At 40.5% G+C, this 14,866-nt stretch overlaps 2 protein-coding genes and 1 non-coding gene across 12 annotated transcripts in view; 2 read left to right on the top strand and 1 right to left on the bottom strand.

Moving 5' to 3' along the window:
• The window catches only part of AP3B2 (adaptor related protein complex 3 subunit beta 2), a 63,038-nt gene extending 55,298 nt beyond the window's left edge, over positions 1-7,740 (bottom strand). For 2 of the 3 annotated variants that reach the window (XM_049706819.1, XM_049706821.1), the window contains exons 1-2: positions 7,632-7,740; positions 7,000-7,060 (exon numbers count right to left, since the gene is read on the bottom strand). The gene's annotated coding sequence lies outside the window, so the exon portion shown is untranslated. Of the gene's footprint in view, positions 1-6,999; positions 7,061-7,165; positions 7,589-7,631 lie in introns of those variants that run through there. The other variant, XM_049706820.1, reaches the window with a different exon arrangement.
• Positions 7,741-7,790: 50 nt separating this feature from the next.
• The window catches only part of WHAMM (WASP homolog associated with actin, golgi membranes and microtubules), a 56,845-nt gene continuing 49,769 nt past the window's right edge, over positions 7,791-14,866 (top strand). For 2 of the 8 annotated variants that reach the window (XM_004278304.4, XM_033402929.2), the window contains exons 1-3: positions 7,796-7,956; positions 11,223-11,377; positions 14,106-14,141. The gene's annotated coding sequence lies outside the window, so the exon portion shown is untranslated. Of the gene's footprint in view, positions 7,957-11,222; positions 11,378-14,105; positions 14,142-14,866 lie in introns of all 8 variants that reach the window. The other 6 variants (XM_033402936.2, XM_033402934.2, XM_033402931.2 and 3 more) reach the window with 6 other exon arrangements.
• On the top strand, positions 12,864-12,990 carry LOC117196033 (small Cajal body-specific RNA 15). The gene has a single exon (XR_004476012.1). It is a non-coding gene; the product is annotated as a small Cajal body-specific RNA 15 (non-coding RNA).

Below are 14,866 nucleotides of genomic sequence, written 5' to 3'. Positions count from 1 at the left end.
GAACTAGATCCCACATGCATGCCGCAACTAAGAGTTCGCATGCCATAACTAGGGAGTCCATGTGCTGCAACTAAGGAGCCCTCGAGCCGCAACTAAGAAGGCTGCCTGCTGCAACTAAGGAGCCTGCCTGCCGCAACTAAGACTAAATAAATATTTTTTTAAAAAACCATCAATCGGAGAAGTGAGGTTAATGTCTGGATTATGAGTGTAGAGTTCTAGGGAACTGCCAAGACTAAAGAGTTAATTTGAGGTGCACTAAAATAGAGACGATTAAAGTCATTACATGGGAGGAAACCAACTGGAATGTCAGTGTAGGAAGGAAAAAGGACTGTACCCTGGGGTATTCTAAGATTAAGGGTTGGGAGGAAAAGGAGGAGGAGAATTAAGCAAAGGAAACTGAGAAAGGGCAGCCAGCAAGGTAGGAGAAAAACGAGGAGAGTGTGGTGCCCTGGGAACAACTGAAGAGAATGTCAGGAAGTGGGAGAGAGATTAGCTGTTTCAAATGCTGCTGGGAAAAGGAATAAGATGAAGACCATGAATTGTCTGTGACACTTTTCAATGTCAAGATTAAGAGATTATGGGAGCCAGACTTCCCTGGTGGCACAGTGGTTAAGAATCTGCCTGTCAATGCAGGGGACACGTGTTCAAGCCCTGGTCTGGGAAGATCCCATATGCCGCGGAGCAACTAAGCTCGTGCACAACTACTGAGCCCGTGTGCTATAACTACTACTGAAGTCCGTGCGCCTAGAGCCTGTGCTCCGCAACAAGAGAAGCCACCGCAATAAGAAACCCGTGCACCGCAATGAAGAGTAGCCCCCGCTCGCCGCAACTAGAGAAAGCCCGTACGCAGCAACGAAGACCCAATGCAGCCAAAAATAAATAAATAATTAAAAAACAACAAAAAAAAGAGATTATGGGAGGCATAACAAGAATGGTTTGCTATGGTGGGGATGAAGATCAGATGGGAGGGGGTTAAAGACAATAGAAGATGAGAAAATAAAGACAATGAACTATAATTTCAAGGAGTTATTGCTGTAAATGAAAGCAGAGAAATGGAGTAGGGGCTGCAATAGGATATTGGGTCAAGGAGGGATATCTTTGTAAATGACAGCAGTTATTATAATCTATCTGTAAACTAACAGGAATCATCCAGTAGAAAGGGAAAAGTGGACAATTCAGAGAAGAGAGGAATAATGGTAGGATCACAGTCTCCTTGAGTGGTTGAGAGGAGACGGAATCTAGTTTGCAGATGGAGGGACTGGGTGTAAATAAGAGCCCAGACTGATACATACTAACGGGAGAGATTATATGGGACAGATTTGGGAAGGTAGGCAAATGGGGGCAGAGGGGGGACTGAGAGTGTGGAGTTATCTCCTGATTGCTTCTATATTATCAATAAGAAATCAAGGAGGTGGGGAGAGTTCTGAAGAGACAGGGGAAAGTGTGAAATGTTCTCCTGGAAAATTGATATGAGCATAATGAGAGTAACTGATAAAATGAAAGTAATTGATAGAAAAAATATTGCAGTATCTTCAGGAGAAATCACATCTTTATAGTATTGAATCCTCATGTTCAAGGCCTTGATGCACCTTTCCATCATTTAAGCCTTCCTTTTTGTTTTTCAGGACTTTCAACAAGTTTTCTTCATATAACTCTCTGTCCTTTCAAATTCAGCAACAATGTCTGGGTGATGGCTTTTCAAAGCTAAGTGATATGGAGGGTACAGAGTTTTTCTTTAAAAAGCCAGATTTTTGTCTTCAGGGGTCATAGCATCTGTGAGTGAGTCTAGATGTGTCCATTTACGTGGACAATTGCAAAGGAATAGAATGCAGGGGGCTGATTAGTTTACTGTGAGAGTTCACAGTGGGCAACAGCCACTCAAGAAGAAGAAGAAAAAGACGTCCAGTCACTTTATCAGGAGCATCTATGCTCCTGCAGTCCTGCTCATTTACCTAGCACTAGAGGGCACACATGTGCAGCTGTTGGAGTCACAAGGAAGTCCTGACTGGTTAGCAATTCTGTTTGATTTGGCTGTTCTACTTGAGACATTTCTTGATCTCCCCTTTTTCTTTCAGAAATATATCTAAAAGGAGCTAGCTGGGTGTTTTTTTATAGCATCAAGCTACCAAATGTATTGAGATAAAGGGGAGGGGGTTGTGAGCATTGGTACACTGTTTCTAGCTAAGGAGATGACAGGCTTTTGGTCCTTGGTCAATTCCATATAGCATGTAAATAATCCTAACAATAGTGCATTTGTTTTTTATTACTGAGCAGCCTGAGAAGTCTGTTGTCAAGATTTTGATGGCTATATTTCTAGGCTATTTTTTGTACTTAATGATATTTTACAATAGTGATATCACAAGCTAAACTGTAAACTACTGTTTATCTTAATATAAATTTTTTTTTGCAACAGAAAAGTATCCCAGCTCTAAGCCACCATGGATCTGATGATCTGCTCATCACAATAGCTGGCTTCTGCATGGCAGCTTAACTCTCTAGGTGAAAAAGAAAATTCAAATTGCTCATTTGTTATATCTATAATTTTTTTTTTACTAGAAATGAAACAAAGTAAAATGAAAGACTGAAAATAAAGAGGTAAGCCATGAGAAATCAGACAGAGGTAAAGAGAAGCAAGAAGGAACAGTAACATTAACCTCAGATAAGGGTATATTGGTTAGATATAAATTGAAAGCACTAAATAGGATAAAAATTAATTTATAAAAGGCACAATTTACAAAAAGGATAGAGTAGTCATAGTCCTGTACAAACCAAAGACATAGCAATTGAATACATAAACCTACCTTTTGGAAATGCCAGAAAAACTAGTTTAAGATACATTTAAGTTGGAATTTTCAATCATACCTCTTTTAGAATTAGACTGATCTAGGAAATATATCAGAGAATTGAATTCTGCAATCAATAAATTTGAATACTAAAACCAGTACACCTGATGTAATAGAAACACAGAATTTTCCAAATATAAGTAGAAAATATGCATATTTTAAATGTCCATGGAATATGTAAACGTTGACTATGTTCTTGACAAAGAAGAAAATCTTAATTTAAAAAGTACAGAACCTAATTCTCTGATCATAATAAAACTAGAAAAAATAAAAAGATGATTGAAAAAAGACTTTTTTAATGATACCAAGTCCTGGATAAACCTTGGATCAAAGAGAAAATTACAACATATGTAAAGAGGAATGAAAAAGAGAATACTTTAAACTAAAAGCTATAGAACACAACACAAGCTGTATTCAGAGGCACATTTATGGCCTTAAGATGTCTTCATTAAAAACAAAATATTAAAGGGACTTCCCTGGTGGTCCAATGGGTAAGACTCCACGCTCCCAATGCAGGGGGCCCGGGTTCAAGCCCTGGTCAGGGAACTAGATCCCACATGCGTGACACAACTAAGAGTCAGCATGCCACAACTAAGACCCAGAGCAGCCAAAATAAATAAATACATATAAAAAACAACAACAACAAAAAACAAAAGATTAAAAATGAAGGCACTTAGAAAAAAATAAAGAATCTTAGATCCATATTTAGAAGTTAGAAAAGAACAACAAAAGAGAGTAGGATGAAGAATTATCACAAAAACTAAAACTGAAAAATAGAACAGCAGAAAAACAAACTCCAAAGCTGGTTCTTTGACAAGTTCAACAAAATAGACAAATCCCTTGTGAGCCTGACTTAGAAAAAAAGAAAGCAAAATTATGTAAGGTTAGGAATGAGAAAAGTAAACAACCACATGTGCAGAACAGATTTTTTAAATCATAAGAGAATTCTATGTCTAACACAATGACAACTAATTTGAAAAACCTTCTGGAAATGGATGACTTCCAAGCAAATTATAATTGATCCAGAAAACGTAGAAAAGATGAATAATTCAATTATCATAGAAGAGAGTAGACACCTTGTTTAAAATTCACATATAATAATGCTTCATGTAACATAGTTTCACAACCAAGTTCTCTATTCAGTCTTAAAAGAGCAGATAATTCTAAAGTTACTTAAATTATTTCAGACCATAGAAAAATGTGAAATGCTCCCTAATTTATTTTAAGGGATCTCATATAATTTTAAATACCAACATACAATTAACATAGTACCAAAAAAACCTACATACCAATCTCACTAATGAGATATATTCTAAATAAAATATCAATAAATGACACTTAGGCGTGTATCAAAAGAATAATATACTTTGACCAAATAAAGTTATTTGAAGATCCTATCAGTATTTTGATAGGCACTGTTTCAAAAATTTTTGTCATAAACTTTTATCTTTAATACACTGAATTTTCTCATCCTGGAACATGAAAATCTCCATTTACTTAGGTTTTTCATGTCTTTCAATAATATTTCATATTTCCCATAAAATTCTTGTACATCTTTTGCTCAGTGTATTCTGATAGGTTCCTTTTTTTCTATTTTATTACTGGTATGTAAGAAAATTTTAAGTTTTTATATGTTGATTTAGCCACTTTGCTGAACCATTTAATTAGTTCTAACAGTTTGTCATTTCATTCTCCTGATTTTCTAGAGAGAAAATCACATCATCTGAAAATAATATTTTTGCTTCTTCCTTTCCTAATCTTTTTTATCTTTTTCTTGTTTTGTTGCGTTGGCTAGAAAATCTAACACCATGCTGAAATTAGCAGTGAAAGTGGGTATCCATTTTTCCCTGACTCTAATGGGAATTTCTCTAATGTTTCATCGTTCTGTACAATATTTACTATAGATTTATGGTGCCTTTTATCAACTGTTATTTTTCCATTCCAATTTTGCTGAAAGTGTTTTACGTAGATACTGAATTTTTTCAGAAAACATTTTATCAGTTGAGATGATCATACAGTTTTTAAACCTCTAAACTATACAAATGATTTATAGCAACAGATTTTCTTTTCCTTCTTTTTCTTGTTGTTTTCAGTTTTTGGCCGCACCCTGCGGCATGTGGGATCTTAGTTCCCCGACCAGGGATCAAACCCATGCCTCCTGCATTGGAAGGCAGAGTCTTAACCACTGGACCACCAGGGAAGTCCCAGATTTTCTAATATTAAATCATTTCATAAGTGCTTTCTTGTTCCAAATGAAGTGCAAGATTGAATTTGCTAATATTTTACTTTAGAGCTTTGTATCTATGTGAGTTTGGTCTCTAGTATTTTTTTTTTCTTCCCCTTGTGCTGTATTTATCAGGTTTTTCTATCAGGGGGATGCTAACAATACAAAATAAGTTGAACTACAATGAGGTATCACTTCACATAGGTCAGAATGGCCATCATCAAAAAGTCTACAAATCATAAATGCTGGAGAGGGTATGGAGAAAAGGGAACCCTCCTATACTGTTGGTGGGAATGTAAAATGGTGCAGCCACTATGGAGAACAGTCTGGAGGTTCCTTAAAAAACTAAAAATAGAGTTACCATATGATCCAGCAATCCCACTCCTGGGCATATATCTGGAAAAGTCAAAAACTCCGATTCTAAAAGATACATGCACCCCAATGTTCACAGCAGCACTATTTATAATAGCCAAGACATGGAAGCAACCTAAATGCCCGTTGACAGATGAATGGATAAAGAAGATGTGGCATATATATATATATATACACACACACACACACACACACACACACACACACACACACATACACACACATATACCTATGGACTATTACTCAGCCATAAAAAAGAATGAAATAACGTCATGTGTGGCAGCAACATGGATAGACTTAGAGATTATCATACTAAGTGAAGTCAGTCTGACAGAGAAAGACAAATATTATATGATATCACTTATATGTGGAATCTAAAAAACTGATACAAATGAACTTATTTACAAAAGAGAAATAGACACAGACATAGAAAACAAATTTATGATTACCAAAGGGGAAAGGGGGAGGAAGGATACATTAGGAGGTTGGGATTAACATACACACTGCTACTATATATAAAATAGGTAAACAACAAGAACCTACTGTATAGCACAGAGAACTATATTCAGTATCTTGTAATGACCTACAGTGGAAAAGAATCTGAAAAAGAATACATGAATATATATATTAATCACTTTGCTGTACACCTGAAACTAACAGAACATTGTAAGTCAACTATACTTCAATTAAAAAAATTTTTTTAAAGTTGAACAACTCTCCTCCCCCACCTCATTTCACACCACAATTTCCATGACAAAAAAAAATCAACAAGCAAAAATCATGCAGCTTGAAAGTAGCACTCCAGGAATAAAGGACAGCATGATCAGGGACACCAGGATGAAAAAGCACAGGATATGCTCAGAGGATAGGGTATACGACTTCTTAAACTGGAATAAGTAACACAAAGTAAGTCTGGCCCAAGCTGCTAATTAATCTTCAAATCACAACTCCCCTGCACTCAATTTATTCATTTTGTATACAAAACAGACTCCAAACTCCAGCCTGTATTCAAGATCCCTCCTGCTTTAACCTAACTTCTTTTTACATTCCAACCTGTGCTTGTCTGTGATGTCTGTCTGCCTAGCATGCTGTCTATGATGGTCTATGATGGCACATCCAAATCATACCCACCTATCAAGGGGATAGACCAAATGTCCATGAAAAGTTCTCAGATCCAATGAAATTATATTTGAATTCACTTGTACTACAGCTATTTATCGTCAGCGTTTGGCTTGCCTACTTCTTAAGCTCTTTGACAGCTATACTGGGTTGTACAGTGTCACATTCCCCCCACCCCCACCCCATTCATGTCCTTCCTGGACCTTAGAATGTGACTTTATCTGGAAGTAGTGTCATTGTAGATGTAGTTATTAAGATCAGGTCATACTGGAGTAGGATGGGCCCTTTATCCAACGGGACTAGTGTTCTTTTGAGAGATGAGACACAGACCACAACATGAGAAAAGAGTTAAGAGACTGGAAGAAGGCAGGTACAAGCCAAAGAACACCAAGGATTGCTGGACAGCACCAGAAACTAAGAAGGGGCAAGGAAGGGTTTTACCTAGTCTCAGAGGAAACATGATTCTGCTGACACCGTTATTTCGGACTTCCAGCCTCCAGAACTGTGAGAAAATAAATACCTGTTGTTTTAAGGCACCCAATGGGTGTCACTCCGTTATGACAGCCCTAGGAAACTAAGACAACAGCAATTTTAATTTCTAATTTACCTTCCCAACCCAAAGACTGCCATATCCATAGACCAGCCCAGGACTACGTAGGCGCTCAATCCCGGCGGTGGTAAAGGAATGAGTGAGCTTCAACAGTCCTACTAATCAAGAATTACCAGGCGCTTATGAGCTACTGCTGTGAGATGCACAGCCAACGTTCAGCAAATGGTAGCCATTAATGCGGCAAGATACGGGGCTACACAGATAAACGAAAGACAGTAAGAAACTAAATACAGCAAGGGGCAAGTGGAGCAAGGCCAGAAACACGGGCAGTTGTGGGGGGTAGTGGGCCTCGATTCCCCGGAGGATCCCCGTGGGAGAAGTGGGTTGTTTTCTGAATAGATGGAGTCTCCAACCCGCTCTCTCAAGCCCCACTGAACGACTCCCAGGCCTCTCCGGCCGTGGACCCAGCAACAAACACACCCCTCCCCCAACCCGCGTCCCTAGCAGCTCTAGACCACCCTACCGGGCGTACGGCATCCCTCCCAGAAAGCGTCAACCACTTAGTTCTCTCCGCGCCTGCGCACGGCGCCTCGACCCGACGCACCACCCCACGCTACTGCGTGGGGCGGGACTTCCTCCCGGCGCCCCGGAAAGCGGAAAGAGGTCTTTTCCGCCGGAAGAAGAAAGGAGTTGCCGCCGAGATCGGACACCGGAGAGCAGGCGTCTTCTGTCACGTAAAGTAAGGCCGATCTCCGGCCACCCGGCGAGGCGGATGACAACAGCGTCCTTGTAGGCAGGCTGGCTGGAGTGTCGGGCTTCAGGAGACGCGGAGGGGAACCGGAGTAGAGGTGAGGGGTCGGTGTATCTGTCGCCGTGTCAGCGCCACCGGCGACCTAGGTCTCATTACTAAGTCATCGTCCTCCGCTTTCTGGACTTCGTCTGAAAAACGAGCTTGGTAGCTCACGGAGCTGTCGTGGGGATAGATGTGAAAGGGAGAAATCCACACTCAGTATGCAGTTTAAGAAAAAAATTCAGTAGGTGAAATTTCCCATGGGCGCTATCCTGTGTTGAGGAAGGTATGCAACGTGAAGGTCTATACAAACCCAGACTTTCATAATCGATGATTCCTGCTTGAGGCAGCAGCGCCTGTTGCATTAATTTGAAAAAGTACACTCACAGTTGGTAATTTTTAAGCTTCCTGAATCGGCCAGCAGAGTCACTTGGTATTAGAGGTAGAACCATACCCGTTCTTTCATCTTTTATTTATTTATTTATTTGTTTGTTTGTTTGTTTTTGGCTGCATTAGGTCCTTCCTGCTGTGCACGAGCTCTCTCTAGTTGCGCGAGCGGGGGCCACTCCTCCCTGCGGTGCGTGGGCTACTCAGTGAAGCGGCCTCTCGCTGCGGAGCATCGGCTCCAGGCCCGCGGGCTTCAGTAGTTGTGGCTCACAGGCTCCGGAGAGCAGGCTCAGTAGCTGTGGCGCACGGGCCCAGCTGCCCCGCGGCATGTGGGGTCTTCCCGGACCAGGGCTCGAACCCGCGTCCACCGCACCGACAGGCTGATTCCCAACCACTGCACCACCAGGGAAGTCCCCCCTCCTTTCATCTTAAATTGAAGCTCAGTCTTTGAGAGGAGACAGGCTGAAAGTAACACAGGTTGTTAGTGATAGAGATGGGACTAGAAGTGACATTTCTTCATTTCCAACCCAGAATTCTTTCCTCCACACCATACCATCTCTTTGGATTGCTGAACAAGTCTTTTTGGGGGGAAGTGAGCAGGAGTGAAGAGGGTGGTGGTGTACATTTAGGTGCAGTATGAATCCATCAAAGGCAAAGTCACTATGTGTCAGGAGTTAGAACTGTCATTTATTTACATTTTAGATACTCTATAGATGTAGATGCATCTATCATTTCCTATTCAGGAACGTATGTGTGGTAACAAAACGTGAAGATGAAACTTTGCGTACCTCTTACATACCTTTACACAGAAAGGCCTGGTGTTCATAGGTATATGCTCACCTTGGAAGACTTATCACTAACTATTTGAGTTCTCACTATGAATATTTACTGTAACAATCTGTGGAAGTGTTTACTCAAAACACTGTCTGAATCAGAAACTAGCTATAAAGAACTTGTAAGTTGCCCGCAAGTCCAGGGCAGATGCTGTAGAGGGCATTGCAGTCACACCTCAGCTGTCTGCATAAGTAATACTGCACTTAGTGCTCGTGCTCTTTAAAAGTATTGTGCGTTCTCTCTCATCTTTTCCATATTATTAGGTGGAAATGTCTTGTAGGAACGTGGGAAAGCCTAAGAGGTCTAGAAAACAACCTGAACATTAGCAAATATTGAAAACTGTTAGCATCACACAGGGGAAGTCTTTCCACTGAGAAACTCATTCAACTAGATGTTCATTGTGAGGGACCCACTGTTACTCTATATAAATGATTTTCAAACTTTTTGCTCTCGGGACTCCCTTACAAATTATTGAGGATTCCAAAGAGCTCTCATTTATGTGTGTTATATATATATCAGTATTTATGGTATTAGAAATTAAAAACTGAGAGGTGTCTTTAAACACAAGAATATATAAGCACACATTCTGTTGTTAGAGTGAAAGGATCTCAGGGGCCCTCACAGGGACCAGACTTTTAAGAGTAACTGCTCTATACAAATGTTTCAAAAAAATTTTAGATGATTGCTGTAGCAAGTGATTGTGACATAAGCAGAAGTATCACCTTAAAAATGGAATAACAAGGGGCTTCCCTGGTGGCGCAGTGGTTGAGAGTCCAACTGCCGATGCAGGGGACACGAGTTCGTGCCCCGGTCCGGGAAGATCCCACATGCCGCGGAGCGGCTAGGCCCGTGAGCCATGGCCGCTGAGCCTGTGCGTCGGGAGCCTGTGCTCCGCAACGGGAGAGGCCACAGTGGCGAGAGGCCCGCGTACCGCAAAATAAAAGGAATAACAGGGACAGTCTTATATTTCTATAATTTCTACTGGAATTATACTGAGTTCATAGTTATTACATAAGTAGGTAATTGGTGTTTAAAACACCTTCTCTTTTGCAGAAATCTTTGACAGTTATATGTGGTTATTTTGGGGAAATTGGCTTGAAGTTCTCTGAAGGGCTGGGAACATATTTTTCTGCTTTAAAGGAGTGAAACATAGGATCCCACCTGAAAATTCTAGCCAGCCATCAACTTTTTAGGAAAGGATGAGATTTCAGTAATGAGGAGTGCCTCCTTCTGATTTTTCACCCTGCGGGTATTACATAAATTTGGCCAAGGTTGTCTCAGGGAGTGGAGCTGTTGTTTGGCATTGAGCTACTGTAATTGTTACTTTGTATTACTTGTGAGGACATCTTTCCCATAAAATGGTTTTTTAAAGACACTTAAAGGAATTTCCTGGCTGTCCAGTGGTTAGGGCTCCATGCTTCCACTGCAGGGGGCACGGGTTTGATCCCTGGTCGGGGAACTAAGATCTCACAGGCCGTGCTGCATAGCCAAAAAAAAAAAAAGTATTAAAAAAAAAAGACACAACATTTGAGAAGGAATCGCCTGTGATCTTTGTAAGTCCCTAAATTTTTCATTACCTCAACGGCATATAACTTCCTCCATCAAAGTCTTAGATTCTAAGACCAGCAGAGAGCCAGAGTCTTGTGCTGTGATATCAGAACATCTGTCAAGCTCGGGGCCGAGGGGGTAGCTTCCACTCACCAGCCTCCAGAGGATATGAACCAAATTTATGTTTCGGAGCATTTTAAGTAAACATATTGTAGACCTTTGGGCTCTCTTAATTAAGAGTAGTCAAAACTATAATATTAAATGTGTCAAAGATCTCTTGCAGTCATGGGGAGGAGCTTTCTAGGCCACACACATCTTCCCCACCCCCTAGATTCTTCTAAGCCCCTCCCACTCTGCCCATATTAGAAGTCACCATGGCGCACTGCTAACTAATGGGATTATGTATTAGATCCCTCAGGTGTATTGGAACAGAAGAAAGGTTGAGAAGTACTCCCCCCTGCTCCTACTAGTACACACAGATTTGAAAGCTACTTTCTAATAAAGAGGCTTTTCTTTTAATTTGGAAGACAATTTGATGTCTCCTTTTCTTTTCAGATATATAAGCTCTTTGAAAGCAGAACACTGTTGTTTCCATGTTCTGATCATTCAGAGATTATGAAGGCACAGTTCCTGCCTTTGATTTGCTTACTGTCAAGCGGAGTAGACACAGGTCATGGTGGCAGTATAGCCACTTAAGTATTCTGAAGGAGGTGAGTATGTGGAACTTAGCCTGGGAGAGGGAGGAATTAAGCAGTGCTTCTAAGAAGTAACTTTTATACAGGCATTACTTGGGTGGGCCAGGAGCTGGGGGTGGGGGTGGTGTTCATTCCAGATTCCCAGGAATCTGTGGCTGGTTTATAAATTGTACAAAAGACACTATCAAGTGTCTTTTCCAGAGCTCTTTCCTTATTTTTGGATCGTGCTTCTCTTGTTTTCCTTCTCTCACTGCCCCCTCCCCCTTAATTGGATGGGTATTTGGGATATGAAGGGAAGTCAGAGGGTAGAAATCTTTCTGTGTGGCCGAATAATAGGATGGCTTTACCAAGAAGTGATGTGTGTACTCAGTAAATCCATTTGTAAAAAGTAAGTTCCTGCTTTGTTTAAATGCATAGCTGGGAAATCTCAGCTATGTTGGTTGGATTCTTTCCCAGTGAATGGATTATATTCTTGTCTCCAGTCCAGTCTATTTGAATATAAGGACATGTCGTAAGCTGCTTTCAAAGAAGAGACCCACATTTAGGCTTAGGAATGAGCACAGGGGAGACAGCAAGGTTAGAATCCAAGTTCATTGTATAAAAACATTTTTACCGGTTATGTCTGAATGACTGCATGTTGTTTTAATCAGCTGCTGACTGTTTAGTTGAATTTGCATAACTCAAATAAATGATAGTTTAATTCTACCAGGATTTGAGTGAGGTGGAAATAGAGCAGAAAAACCTGAATCTATCAGTGTGTGGGAAAAATGAAGAAAAAGCAATTAATTAGTTGGGCTTAATTTTTTTCTGGGATTGGAGAATAGCAGAAAACAAGCCCTGAAGTAGAAAGACATGAACTAGCCCCTGTTCAGTAGCATTTCTAAAATATTTGGGACATTTTACTAACTTGGGGCATAGCTGTGCCCAACTCATGGTTACGCTCCTTCCGGGAGACTTCCTAACTGACAGAAAAGATGCTGACTGGGTACAATCTTTGCAAATCACAAACTGTTATCTTTTTTTTTTTTTTTTTGGCTGCGTTGGGTCTTCGCTGCGCGCGGGCTTTCTCCAGCTGTGGCGAGCAGGGGGCTACCTTTTATTGCAGTGCGCGGGCTTCTCATTGTGGTGGCTTCTCTTGTTGCGGAGCATGGGCTCTAGGCACGCAGTCTTAGTAGTTGTGGCTCACGGGCTCTAGAGCGCAGGCTCAGTAGTTGTGGCGCACGGGCTTAGTTGCTCCATGGCATGTGGGATTTTCCCAGACCAGGGCTCAAACCCGTGTCCTTTCATTGACAGGCGGATTCTCAACCACTGTGCCACCAGGGAAGCCCACAAACTGTTACCTTGCATTTAGATTCATTAAGCGTTGGTTGCCATGAAGCAAGCATATGCAAGAGTTCAAATCTCTTAAAGCTTGAAGTTATAAAAGTAATAGATTACCATTCCCTCAATATCTTGACATGCTAGAGGACAGTGTTTTAAAAGCTGGACTTGTCATGTTCTTCTGGAGACTAAGAAATTAGAGTCCTTGAAGTCAAGCTGACTCTGCTTTTAGCCTCCTAAATGAAAAGGTAGATAGAACAGGTCTTGTTTGCAAACTGAACTCAAGACCTACTTATCTACCAACAGCAGTTATACACTTTCTATTGTCTTACTATAGAAAATAGGAGTAGTGAATTTATAGATGAGTCAGGGTGAAGAAAGACATTGTGAACCCATGAGAATCTTACTCTAATTGATAGGAAGGTGACTAGAAGTTGGAGAAGTTGGTTAGGAAAGTGGAGGAGAGGACCTTTCCTGTAGTACAGTCTTCATAGGGTCCAGGAAGTCTTTTTTTTTTTTTAATTAATTAATTAACTTTTGGCTGCGTTGAGTCTTCATTGCTGCATGCAGGCTTTCTCTAGTTGCGGCGAGTGAGGGCTACTCTTTGTTGTGGTGCATGGGCTTCTCATTGCGGTGGGTTCTCTTGTTGAGGAGCACGGGCTCTAGGTGTGCAAGCTTCAGTAATGGTGGCACGCGGGCTCAGTAGTTGCGCATGGGCTCAGTTGCTCCGCGGCACGTGGGATCTTCCCATACCAGGGCTCGAACCCTTGTCCCCTGCATTGGCAGGCGGATTCTTAACCACTGTGCCACCAGGGAAGCCCCAGGAAGTCTTCTGGTAGCTAAACCTTGGATAGAGACCAGCCTAGTCTCATTTACAGAGTGCCACATCATGGTGAATTGTGCTGGGGGCAGCTACCACTGTGTGAGCCACGTAAGATTTTAACACATTTTGGAGGATGAGAAGAGCAAATTGATGACCAAGCACATGCTTCAGAAATTACTTTATTGCATGTGTACAAGTGATTGCATATTGTTTGAATCAGCAGGAAGTCAATTATTAAACATACACTTTTCCAAATAAAAGGCAATTTAATTTACCAGAAACCAGTGTCATTTTGTATCCCAAGTCTAACCAGCTTTACAATCTCATCTAATAAAGGTGCCTTAAATTCTGAGTATTTTGAATTATTAAACCCGTGTTACTTTACACCAGGATTCTGTGGTGGTTTTACATATTCTCTTTCCCCTTTGTTAAGGTGGGGAAGCCAAAGATTATGTTAATAACTTGCTCAAGAGTTATAAAGTGATATAGGTAAAGCTAAGAAAAGAACAGATTTTGGTATCTTTTGCCCAGTATGAGGGATTGTGGCTACAATGGTCTGATTTTTTTAAAAAAATCTTTTTCTGTTTTGTTTTTTAACAGATTTATCAGCAGGTTGCAGGTGAACATGGCCTTGAGGTAAATCCTGCCCCTTATTGAAATTTAGTTCCAGCAGATTGTTCTTGGCATTTTAAGGAACTAGAATATGTTACAAAAAACAAAAGTTTTGTTTTGGTTTTTTTCTAGACTTTTTTTTTCTTGTGGAAGATGAGAAACATGTTTAAAGAAAGGTTCTTTATATTGAATAATTGTGATGCTTGAAGTTGGTCATCTGCCTTATTTAGATTAAGTGGATTTAAAAAATCAAAGCTATTTCTACACCATTTTTTTCTTGATCAGATAAAATTTTATTAGAACCTTATAGGTGCCTAGTTTTTATCCATGTTATATTACATGTGAAATAAAGCCTATTAGAATCCTGAATTCAAACTTTATCTGTGATGTCCTACTTCCTACTCAGTAGTTTCTTTTTTAGTAGCTGATAACATTTTTGATAATACACACATATATTTTAATTGTTTGTAACTTGAACCATCTCTGTGCTTGCTTTGGTTGTATCTTCCTTATATAAGGGTAGTGATCCAGGTTGGCAGGGCAGAGGGGTGTGTGTGTGTGTTTGTAACGAGCTTTAAGGTTTTCAAGTTGAGTTGTGAATTCAAGAATCTGAACTTCTGTTTATACCAATAGGCAGAGTTTTGAGATAGGAGACGAGGTGCTCCTTGTGTCAGACTTTGAGTGTACTGGGAAACATGAAAGTGAAAATCTTTAAAGTGAAAGATTTTTCAGTTAACATAAAACTTTAA

The sequence above is a fragment of the Orcinus orca genome, chromosome 2 (assembly GCF_937001465.1).
Source record: "Orcinus orca chromosome 2, mOrcOrc1.1, whole genome shotgun sequence".
Classification (NCBI taxonomy): domain Eukaryota; kingdom Metazoa; phylum Chordata; class Mammalia; order Artiodactyla; family Delphinidae; genus Orcinus; species Orcinus orca.
The sequence above is the reverse complement of the archived record's forward strand: the minus strand, read 5'-3'. Positions and strand labels throughout refer to the sequence as shown.